The sequence below is a fragment of the Grammomys surdaster genome, unplaced genomic scaffold (assembly GCF_004785775.1).
Source record: "Grammomys surdaster isolate TR1022 unplaced genomic scaffold, NIH_TR_1.0 205, whole genome shotgun sequence".
Lineage (NCBI taxonomy): Eukaryota > Metazoa > Chordata > Mammalia > Rodentia > Muridae > Grammomys > Grammomys surdaster.
The window spans coordinates 4,160,960-4,172,423 of record NW_021604650.1 but is presented as its reverse complement, the minus strand read 5'-3'; the positions used below and the strand labels follow the sequence as shown (position 1 = coordinate 4,172,423).

Below are 11,464 nucleotides of genomic sequence, written 5' to 3'. Positions count from 1 at the left end.
AATAAATAAATAAATAAATAAATAAATAAATAAATAAATAAATAAATGACAAATACAAATAAATGAGTGACTGACTCCCTTATATCTGATTTGAGGGAAGGGCCTAGCACAGCCTGGCCCACTATATTGCCTCAGGTCAGGCCTGCAGTATGCCCTGTGGCCAGGAGGGGGCAGCAGCACCCTGCATAGCTTTTCCTGGCTTTTCCAGTTGAAAAAACCCACCTCCGTGATGAGATTTAACCAGTGGCAGAGTGAGGTCACAGCAACTGTATACACTGGATTCTCTCAGGACCAAGGAAAGACTGAGGGTTCCCAGACTGATCACTGGAGCAACCCAAATGCCTCTTACTGCTTGCTGCTGCCCATTGGGTTAAGAGTAGAACCTGGCTAGGTAGTGATGGGGTAAGAGGACCAGGTTGGTTCAGTGGGCCCTGGTAACTGGGGCTTCAGCTTCTTGCTGACCTCATTAACTTCCAGCTAGCACATCCACACCCACCCCACCCTGCCCAGGGGAGTTGCATGAGAAGTTATATCCTTTGCCTAGCAACTCCGTGCACAGCCCAAGCCCAGCCCTCCTGTAACTGGACTCACTCAGGGCCAGTGTCTCCTGGGCTCCCTTGTCTTGCAGTGCTGTCCCCTGTGTTACGATGCTTTGTCTTGCTCCTTTGCCCAGCTGAGAGCCTCAGTGCAGTGTTGCCTAACATGTCTTCCTGGAGTCCTCTGCTGGAGTACTTGTCAGCAAAGTGACACTTCTGTTTGTTTCTGGGGTTCCCCACTAAGGTAGACTTCTGGCAGCAACACTCAGGCCTTCACATCCAGTCTGCGCCCACTGTTGAGAACCTGTGACCTGGAGCCACTGCCTTGGGCTACTGCAGAGCTGAGGACCTCTGATTTGCTCCTCGGATTCTGTCCAAGACAGTGCAAGGTCAAGGACATTAACTTCCTTCCTGATCCCACATGTAAGGCTGGAGCTGCTGAGGGAAGCTGTGGCAGATTCCCCACTCCCTATGCCCCAATGGGTGCTCTTGATCCCTGGGAAGAAATGTCCAGGGCAGATCTTCACTATTAACCTGGGCTATGTGTCCACAGGGGCTCAATATCTTCATCGTGGGCAGCAAACTGGAGCTCAGGACAGAAGCAACATGGATTCTCTGCCAGCTCACAGGAGCCAGATGGGGCGAAGGACAGGAAGGAAGATGTAAAAGGCAGTCCTGATGTGTAACCCTTCATTACATCAGGCCTAAGGAGCTAAGACAGTCTTTCTCTCCTGTCTGTTTTCTACTGAGTTATTCCTTAATCTCGAGGACTCAAGCCCTGTATAACTTAGAGACACAGTCTTTGCTCCACGCTGGGACAACGAGTTGTGCCCTCTTGACTGGATTGGAAAACCAAAACCAAAACCCACCTAAGGGTCAATGTATTAGTTAATTTCTTTTTTTCTTTTTTTTTTTTTTTTTTTTGGTTTTTCGAGACAGGGTTTCTCTGTGTAGCCCCAGCTGTCCTGGAACTCACTTTGTCTGTAGACCAGGCTGGCCTCAAACTCAGAAATCCTCCTGCCTCTGCCTCCCAAGTGCTGGGATTAAAGGTGTGTGCCACCACTGCCCGGCGAGTTAATTTCTATTGTTGTGATACAGTACCATGTCTAAGGAAACTTATAACAGAAAGAGTTATCTGGAGCTCACAGTCAGAGGGTTAGAGTTCATGATGGCAGAGGAGGCAGCAGGGGTCAGGAATAGCAACGGAGAGCTCTCATCTTAAACCAGAAACAGAGAGCAAACTGGAAATGGCAGGAGTCTGTTGAAACCTCAAAGCCTGCCCCAGTGACACACCTCCCCCAACAAGGTCACACCTCCTACACTTTCTGTCTTAGCCTGTTGGGGTAACTTTTCTTCACATTGTATGAAAATGTGGCTCAGTGTTTTTAATTGTTAATGCTGTACCAGCAGAGAGCTACATGTTGACAGGATTCTGGTGTTGTCATTTCTATGGCCTATCACCAGATTTTCTGTTTTGTAAATATTCATCCTTCCTGCCTAAAGACAATCTAGAATTGTACCAGAGATTGGCTGTAGGAGCTGGCAGCCAACAGCTGGAGCAGGAAGGACGAGGAGAGAACTTCCAGGCAGAGAGTGATGGAGAGGAAGAAAGCAGATGCAGGGGATGGAGAGGGAACAGACATGGGCTACAGCAGAGCAGAGAAAGGTATAGAGCTAGCCATGTGGCAGGTTATAGAAAAGATAGTCAGGTTGTTAAATGAGGCAGCTAGAGACTGACTCAGCTTATAACTTATAAAAGAAAGCATTTAATTGGGGCTTGCTTACAGCTTGAGAGGGTTAGTCCAGTCAAGGTAGGGAGTATGGCTGCAGGCATGTAGGCATGGTGCTATGCCAGAAGCCAGGACCCTCGCCCTTATCCTCACCCCCTACCTTTCCCCACCTGCACAATGTCCCCTGCAGCTTGGCAACCGCAAGATCCTGCCTGGCAGCTGCAGATAGACTCAAAGCAGTGTACCATATCTTCTGAAGAATAGCAGGTAGATCATAATTCAAGGCAGTGTACCATGAAATGTTTTAGGGCACAGGCCATGAAGATTCTGTACTTTTCCACCACCTGGCCCCTCTTACCCCCTCCCCTTGTTAAGCACACTATAAAAAAGCATTTCACATTCAAATACACAACTCTTGACAAGCAAATGCTTCCTTGAGTCCATTCTTCTCTCCCGCCCATTCTTTTTTCAGGTTGCGGTCCTCCTCGCCCCCACGAATAACTAGGACCCACAGGTTGGGTCAGTGCTAGAGCAGCTAAGAGCTTACATCCCATATTCTCAGGCAGGAGGCAGAAAGAAAATCAGACTGGGCCTGGAGTGGGCTTTTGAAATTTCAAAGCCTGCCTCCAGTGCAACTTTATGCAACAGGCTACAGCTCCTAATCCTTCCCAAACAGTTCCACCAACTGAAGACCAATTATCCAAACGTTCAAGCCTCTGGAGACTGTAGTGGTAGTTTTTAGTTACACTGCTTTGGCTCCCAGTGGGTTACATGCACGCACACACATCCAGGACCAATCTGGCTTCGCAAATGAAAAACATGCACACATGCATGCACACACGCACGTGCTAGCCAGTTAATTTTTGACATGCTGTGACTAGCTCAAAGGCCGGGTACCCCTAAACCTTCCCCTGCTAGCAAACACTCCCCTCTGGTAGACCTGAGACTCCTAAACCTTCCCCTGTTACCCCAGGCCCAATCAGGGAAGTGGTCAGTGGCCAGTGGCCGATTACTCAAATTCTTACATGGCTGGTTTGCTTTCTCTCTTGCAGCTCTTACATCCCATCCTTCTCCCCTGAGTCATGGTGATTCTTTTTCTCTGTTCCAGTTCCTAGCCCTCACAAATCCAAAGGTCCTGCCTCAGTCTACCTGCCCAGCCATTGGCCATTGGCTCTTTATTGATCAATCAAAGACCAACTGGGGGCAAAGACCTTCAACATTTGGATATGCAGATTCCCGATTTTTGGGGACCAGATTAATTCAAAGCATTAGAACCAGTCCCCATCAGAGGACCATTCTCATTCAAACTACCAAACCATGAGAATCCATTACAGAGTCTCCAGAGACCATCAGGTCTTAAGGACTTGGATCTAATCGATGGGATTGATTCCTAAATGGCTTCATGACCTGATAAAACTGGGAAGCATGAAATAGAAGGTGGGAGGAAGTAGGTTGCTGGAGGGTATCCTTGAGCTACATCTGAACTTGCCTCTTGTTGTATGCCCCTGTCTTCTGTCCACACTTGTGCCATGGTGTTATATGTGGCGGTTAGAGGATATGGGGTCAGTTCTCTCCTTCTACCATATGGATTCGGGGGATTGAATCCAAATCAATCTTGCACGACGAGACTTGCCCATGGTGAAATTGACTTCGTTTATTTTTTTTTAAATTGAAACAGTGTATCACTATGCAGCCCTAGGTGACCTTGAACTCACTATGTAGACCAGCCTGGTCTTGAACTTACAAAGATCCACCTGACTCAGACTCCCACATATCAGGACAACACTGTGCCCAGCAAAATGACTATTATTCCCTGTGCTTTTTTTTTTCTATTTTGAGATAATTTTGACTAACAGAAGTTTTACAAAATTACTATCCAGTTCCCGCTCCCTCTTATATTAATCCACATTCCCCCATATGTTAGCATTTTACGTAACTACAGAACCATTGTCAATGGCAACCTTAGTACAATACTAGGAACTTGATACAGACTTGGGATCGGGCTAGTTTCCACATAGGCCAACCTCCTCCAGTGTAGAACTCTGAGCCCATGGAGTTAGTGCCTACTTCGCTTTGGGTTCCTCTAATCTAAGAGTTCACAGCCTGTTTTCCTGTTTTTATGTTTTTAATGAGTATATCTATACGTAAGAGCTAATGCATACAGGTGCCCATAGAGGCCAGAAGAGGGCAGCGAACACCCTGAGTACCTTGTCATTGTTACAGAAAAGTTGTGGGCAGCAGTGTGGGTGGTAGGCAATGAACTCTGGTGTTAGGTCCTGATTCCTCTGCAAGGTCAGTAGAGGCTCTTAACCAAGGGGCCATCTCTCTTGCCAACCCGCACATGTCTGTAATGATGAGGCTGGAACACACTGACTAACACAAGCACTTGATCACTGAGCTATTTCCCCTGCCCTTGTTTTGCCTTTTACATTTTGTGGCAGGGTCTTGTTGTATTGTCAAGATTAGCTTTGAACTACTTCTGGAGTCCAGGCAGGCCTTGAACTTGCAATCCTCCAGCTCCAGCCTCCTAAGCATCTGAGATGACACACCTGTACCACATACCTGGCCATAGCATTTACTTCTTTGCCTCATCCTGGCAACAGCTTGGGTCCTGGAACCTTGACTAGTGGCACTGAGGGATGAAGGAGTGACAGCCACAGATACAGGGGAAGCTGAGACTGGATGAGCTAGATTCTCTGGGCAGCACCCAGGAAGCTCGGGGTGTTTATTATACAGAGCTGATGAACAAGGAGACAGTTTACCTAATCTCAGCAGGAACAGTCTTAGGGTTGCGGGACTACGGGGGACATTTTTTTTCACACATTGTCTATGTTCGTAATCCCTCAGGTAAGGCTTTGCTGCTCACATGGGCTGAGGCACTGGGGTCTATAATATGGCCAAGCCATGTCAGCAATACAATTCACTCAGGACTACACTAGCTCCCTATACTTCTAGATAATTTTGTTTTGAGACAGTCTCACTGCATAGCCCTGACTGTCCTGGGACTCACTCTGTAGACAAGGCTGGCCTTGAACTCAAGAAATCTACTGACCTCTGCCCCCCTAGTGCTGAGTTCTGGGATTAAAGCCCTGAAGTATTATTTTTAAAAGAAAATGAGTGTGAGTCTGAGGCCAGACTGCTCTACAGAGCTACCTCCAGGACAACCAGGGCTACAAAGAGAACCTGTTTCAAAACGACAACAATAACAAAAAAACAAACAAAAAATAAAAATGAAAAGGAGGCTGAAGAGAATGTGCAATGGTCAGGGCACTTGCTGATCTTGCAGAGGACCTGGGTTTGATTCCCAGCACCCACATGGTGCGGTTCACAACCATCTGTAACTGCAGGAAAAGACACTTCATGGGTATTGCATGTAAGTGGTATACATAGACATGTAGGTAAACACTTATACACAATCTAAGTTTTAATATTAAAGAATAAAAATTGGGCGGGCACTGGTGGCACTTGGGAGGCAGATGTAGGCAAATCTCTGACTTCTTCCAGCTTAGTCTACAAAGCAAGTTTCAGGACATCCAGAGCTAAACAGAGAAACCCTGTCTCCAAAAGTAAAATAATAAAATAATGAATAATTATAATAAAATAAAAATTGATCACATATTTTATAAATAATGAAAATTTACTTTTAAAATTATATTCTTGGCCAGTTATAGTAGTGTATGTCTTTAATCCCAGTACTCATGAGGTAGAGTTGGGTGAATGTCTGATTTCCAGTCTGGCCTAGTCTTCACAGTGAGTTCTGGGCCACCTAAAGTTATATAGCAAGACCTTGTCACAAAAAAAAAAAAAAGAAAAGAAAAAAATTTACACATCTATCATTTTTATCTCATTGCTTGCCTAGAAAATCCAGAGTAGAGTTCATGAAGACCTTGTGAACAAGCACATTGCTTCCAATTTTTCAAAACATCTTGGCTTTGTTTCTTTCTGTTTTTTTTTTTGTTGTTGTTTGGTTTTTTTTTTAAGATTTATTTATTTATTTTATGCATATGAGTGCTCTATCTGCATGTACACCTGCATGCCAGAAGAGGGCATCGGAACCCATTGTAAATAGTTGTGAGCCCCTCTGGAAGAGCAGCTGGTGCTCTTAACCACTGAGCCATCTCTCCAGTTCCCTCCACCCCCACTTGCCTGTTTATTTTCTTTCTTAAGAAAGGTGTCACTATGTAGCCTTGGCCTGGAACTCACAGAAATCCTCCTGCCTCTGCCCCTTGAGTGCTGAGCTCAGTGTCATGCACCACCACACCCTGTTATCTTTGTTTTTCTGAGGAGAGAAAAGAGAACCTTGACATTTGAGTTGAACTCAAGAGACTTTGACATCTGAGGAGGGTGTGCACAGAACTACACACAATCGATGATTCGGGAGTATTTTCACTGAGCATTGATATTGTATTTCTTCTTCCGGAACTCCTTGGGAGATTAAAACAAACACAAAGCAAAAGGAGTTTGTCTTCTAGCGCCCTCCCTCAGGTGGTTTCAGCAAACTCACACATTGATAGGCAGATTCCACACTGCATAAAGCAGGTCGAACTGCAGGTGTGTTGGTAACCATACAGCAAGGCTTATAGTCCTCAGAGCAGGGTCCATTGGTTTCTGAGCCCAGGACCCAAGACAGGTTATAAAACTCGAAATGGGCCAGGCATAGTGGCACATGGTTTTAATCCCAGCAGAGAAACAGAAACTGGAGGATTTCTGTGAGTTCAAAGCCAGGATGATTTACATAGCAAGCCCCCAAACAGCCAGGGCTAGACTGTGAAACCTTTTCTGAAAACAAAACAAAACTGGCAATGATCACTTTGGATTGGGGTGGGAGACGATTCTAAAAGGGTCTTACACAAATTGGTATTCAGTAACAGAATTCATTTACTGACTTGCAAAATTTACTTTATGTTAAATTCTTTCTTTAAAAATTTTGTATGCTGGATGCAGTGCCTCACGACTTTAATCCTAGCACAGGAAGTCAGGAGGCAGGTAGATCTCTGTGAGTTCCAGGACAACTGAATCTATGCAGTGAGCCACTGTGTGAATGCTGGAAATCGAACGGGGCGGGGGTCGTCTGAAAGAGCATCAGTGCTCTTAACTGCTGAGCCATCTCTCCAACCCCAATCTATTTTAAATTAAAAGCAAGTCTCACAGGCTTTCCATTTCGTCCTACTGTCATGCCACGTGTAAAATTCCAAAGTCCTTTGTGCGACTGTTTCTGAACTTGAAAAATAGAAGCGAAGGTCCTCTTGCGAAATTAAATCAGTGTATTGTCCTTCAGGTGAAACGCTTAGCCAAAACTGGCAAGTGCAATGCGTGCAAAGCAAATCTCAGTAGCCAAGCCATGCCTGCGAGCAGGGACAGGCTGGGCCGCCTTAAGGAATTGAATAGCCGATGGGGAGGAAAGCTCAGGAACCGGGCCAGAAGAGCCCCATAAAGTACCTCACGAGGCCTTTGAGAACTGCCCGGTTCAAACGGGCCGTCGTCCGAGTACATCTGCGCTCACCTAGCCTGACCCTTTCTCTCCCCGGCTTCTGGGAAAAGCCCTAGACACAGACACAGCCTATAAGTCCCTGGACCTCTCACTTCCGTTAGATCAGCTCCAAATAGCTCCGCGCGGCCAAGACAGGACCAAGTTGGAAGCCAGCTCCCAAAGCAGGCGTGGCCCATACAAACCACGCCCATTGCGCTCGGCCGCGCGAGGCAGTGACAGCCTATTGGTCCCGCCTTCGTGACGTCTTTCCGGGGAGGTCCGGGTGGGGCCCAGCGCGCACCAGTGAGCTGAGCTAACTGGGTTTCACTGCGGTCCACGTCCCCGCGCGGGGCTGAATCGCTGAAGTGGCTGCTCTGCGGTGTGAGGGCCACGGGCCTGCCGCGCCCGGGTAAGCAACCCGCACTGCTGTCCAGGGAACTGTCGTGAAGGCCCCATGAACCGGTTGGGGATGGACAGCGAGGTGCGGGGCGGAGGAGGGATGAATGGGGGACCCGGTGCGCTAGGCGGTGAGGAATGGAGATTCAAGGAGGAGGAGAGAGGAATGGACTGAGCTCTTAGAGAAGCATGGATGCGCAAGAGGAGGAGGTGGGCTGACGGCGATCGCCAGCCGATGCTGGGCAGTTTGTGAGCACTCTACGGACACTCGAGAGTAGGCAGAGTAGGCGAGTTCTGGATCAGGCTGTGTCCTAGAAGGTTTTGGTCTCAGAAATAGTTGAGGCCTGCACCCAAACTCTTCTACCTACTAATGAGGAAAATCCACCACATTTTTCCTTCCTCATTTATATACTTGCCTGCCTCCTCTTGTGGCCGCTAGCTTGTGCGCTTAACGGTCTAGCTGGGGCTTATAAATCCGACTCTAAGAACTTGCATTACTTACACCCCGACCCCTAGGAACCAGCTCTAAAATTTCAATAAGTCAACCAGCAAACTGTTTAAAATACAGGTTTTCCGGTTATAAATTAGACACGCCTATTGAACAGCGGAATATCAAAAATATTGGCATAGCAAGTTTTAAAATCACAGACCTTTGGTATTTTACTAGTGAGACCTGAACTTTCAGAAACCTGGAGATAAGCAGTGCAATTAAGATAATATTCAATGTTCTGGAGTCGTGGGCTAATGTCTGCCACGTGGACACATACTTTAGATCACAGGGCAGTGTCTATGTATATAAGTCCAAGCAGGTGATGTGTCAGGATTAGGTGGCTGTGGTTCGTCCTGTACTAGCTTTCCCAATCTCTATTCCTGTATATGTGTAACTTACCTAGCTTGGAGTTGAGATGGGGCCCTGCTGATAGAGATTATTAATGGTCCTTGCTGAGTCTGAACTTCTTATATTGAATCTGTGTATGTCAGAGAAAAAGTTCACTGATTTGGAGGTCTAGTTTTATGTGTTTGTATATAGCAGTCTTCACATCTCAGAAAGGAGTTAAAAGTCAAGGCAAGATTGGGAGTGCAAGCTATCAAACAAATGCTGGAGGAACTGGGAGGCATCTCAAGGGTTAGTTGTCACTTGGGGACTCACGTCACCTGGCTGAACTTTGGTAGGAGCAGCTCAGGAAATGCAGACTTAGAGTCTTATGTATATAGACATTGCCCTGTGGTCGAAAGGGTGTGCCCATGTGGCATAATAGAATTGAGAACATTAGATACTAGCCTTCTTGTATGAGCTGGCAAAAGGTATTCCCTGCAGATCCCATGGGGACCGATTCCAAAAAGGAGGAACTCTAAGCACCAGTCTGTCTGGCCTAGTCTCTTACTTAATACTTAGGGTTTTTTTTTTTTTTTGTTAGTGTTTTCTTTCCTCTGGTTTATGTGTATGAGTATTTCATCTACATGCATGTCTGTGTACCACATGTGCAGTGCCCTTGCTGGTCAGAAGAGGTTGTCGGGTCCTCTGGGACTGGAGTTAACAGACTGTTATTAGACAGTGCAAGCCTGTAACCTCAGTACTGGGAACTCTGAAAAGTCAGTCTAGTCCACCTGGCAAGCTCCAGGGGGTTCATCAAGAGACTCTGCCTCAAAATATATAATGTAATATAAACATAACATATGATAGGTGGCTGGAGAGATGGCTCAGGGGTTAAAGGCACTTTTATAAAATATTTTTATATGTATGGTGTTTTGGCTCCATGTATTGTACACCATGTGCATGAAATGCCTACAGAGGCCAGAAGAAGGCGCTGGATCCCTGGAGTTACAAGTAGTATCGCCATGTAGGTGCTGGGGATCTAAGCCTGGTCTGTGGAAGAACACCCACAACTGCTGAGCCATCTTTCCAACAAGGTTTCAGACTACTCATAGTGACACAGTAATCTCAGCTCCTGGGAGGCAAAGGCAAGCAGATCTTTGTGAGCTCAAGGCCAACCTGGTTCACATAGCCTGTACGAAGCCAACCAGGGTTACACAGTAAGACCCAGTCTCAAAAAAGCAGACAAAAATAGATGAGCCCTCATTATGAATCCCTGACTTGGAACTCATTATGTAGCCAAGGCCCTAGACCTTTGGGCCAGCCTCCTTCCTCTGCTTCTGGAGTACTGGGATGCTGGGTACACACTATCATGTCTGGGTCCTTCTATAGATACTGAGAACACTGATGTCCAAGCACTCTAAAGTCCTCGAATGGAAACTTACTTCAGGTCACATGTATGGTGTTTTTTTATGAGTCAATTTGTGAAGGTTTGTGTAGCTCCTGCTATGTTGTTCTTCGGACCCGAGGTCTTCATTTGTAGCTGGGATACCCTTGAACTTGCCTCTTGCCTCTGCCTCCCTGTAGCTGGAATTACAGGCAAGTTTCACTATGCCTAGCTCTGCATGTGACCTTGACATTGACCATGCCAGAGAGATGAAGTCACAGTACAACAAGGGCCTTCTTGCCTCTCCTTAGTGGCTAAGCCCTGTTTCTGTGGGAGTGACTTCTAGACTCACCCGCTGGCTAGGAGTCAAGTTACTAGGAGTGATATACAGCAAATGTCTTCCAAGAAACCTGTGGAGTGTTTTAGAGATGTTCTTGTGGAACTGCTTTCTCTCTCTCTCTCTCTCTCTCTCTCTCCCCCCCCCCCACCTCCTAACCCCCATGTGTATATGTGTGTGTTTTAACTCACATGTGTATATGCATGCACAACTTCTATACGTGTGGCTACTTGCTTGCTACTTGCTGTCTGCGAGCACAGGTCTATGCAGGTGGGCTTGTGTGTACAGGTGTGTGCATTTCTACATATTTGTTTTGGATAGCAGGTTTGTGGTGATGCCAGGGCATCACCATTTGCTAATGCCTATCCTCTGGAAGGTGAGAAGCTGCTTCTCTAGTCTCCAGGCATCACCATCTGCTAATGCCTGTCCTCGAAACCAAGGAGTTCCTGGGTGTACATTAACCGTGAAAGCTGGGTCTAATAGCTCACGCTTGCAATCTCAGCATTTAGGAGGAGGCTGACAGGAGGATTGCTACAAGTTCGAGGCCATCTTGGGCTACATAGTAAGTTCCAGCCAGCCTAAGTTACACTGTGAGACCTTGTCTCAACAACATGGCTCAGAACACTTCTCTTACACAGGACCTGAGTTTGGGTCTCAGCACTTCCGTCAGGTGGTTCCCAACCTCTTGTAGCTCCAGCTCCAGCTCCAGGAGAATCGGATGCCTCTGGGGCTCTTACATACACACACCCACAGTATATACATGCACATACCTACACTATACACATGCACATACC

At 46.7% G+C, this 11,464-nt stretch overlaps 1 protein-coding gene across 1 annotated transcript in view; it reads left to right on the top strand.

Annotated features, from left to right (window-relative positions):
* The first annotated feature begins 8,039 nt into the window (after positions 1-8,039).
* Positions 8,040-11,464, top strand: part of CUNH11orf24 (chromosome unknown C11orf24 homolog) — a 9,436-nt gene continuing 6,011 nt past the window's right edge. The window contains exon 1 of the mRNA XM_028771077.1: positions 8,040-8,145. The gene's annotated coding sequence lies outside the window, so the exon portion shown is untranslated. The remainder of the gene's footprint in view (positions 8,146-11,464) is intronic.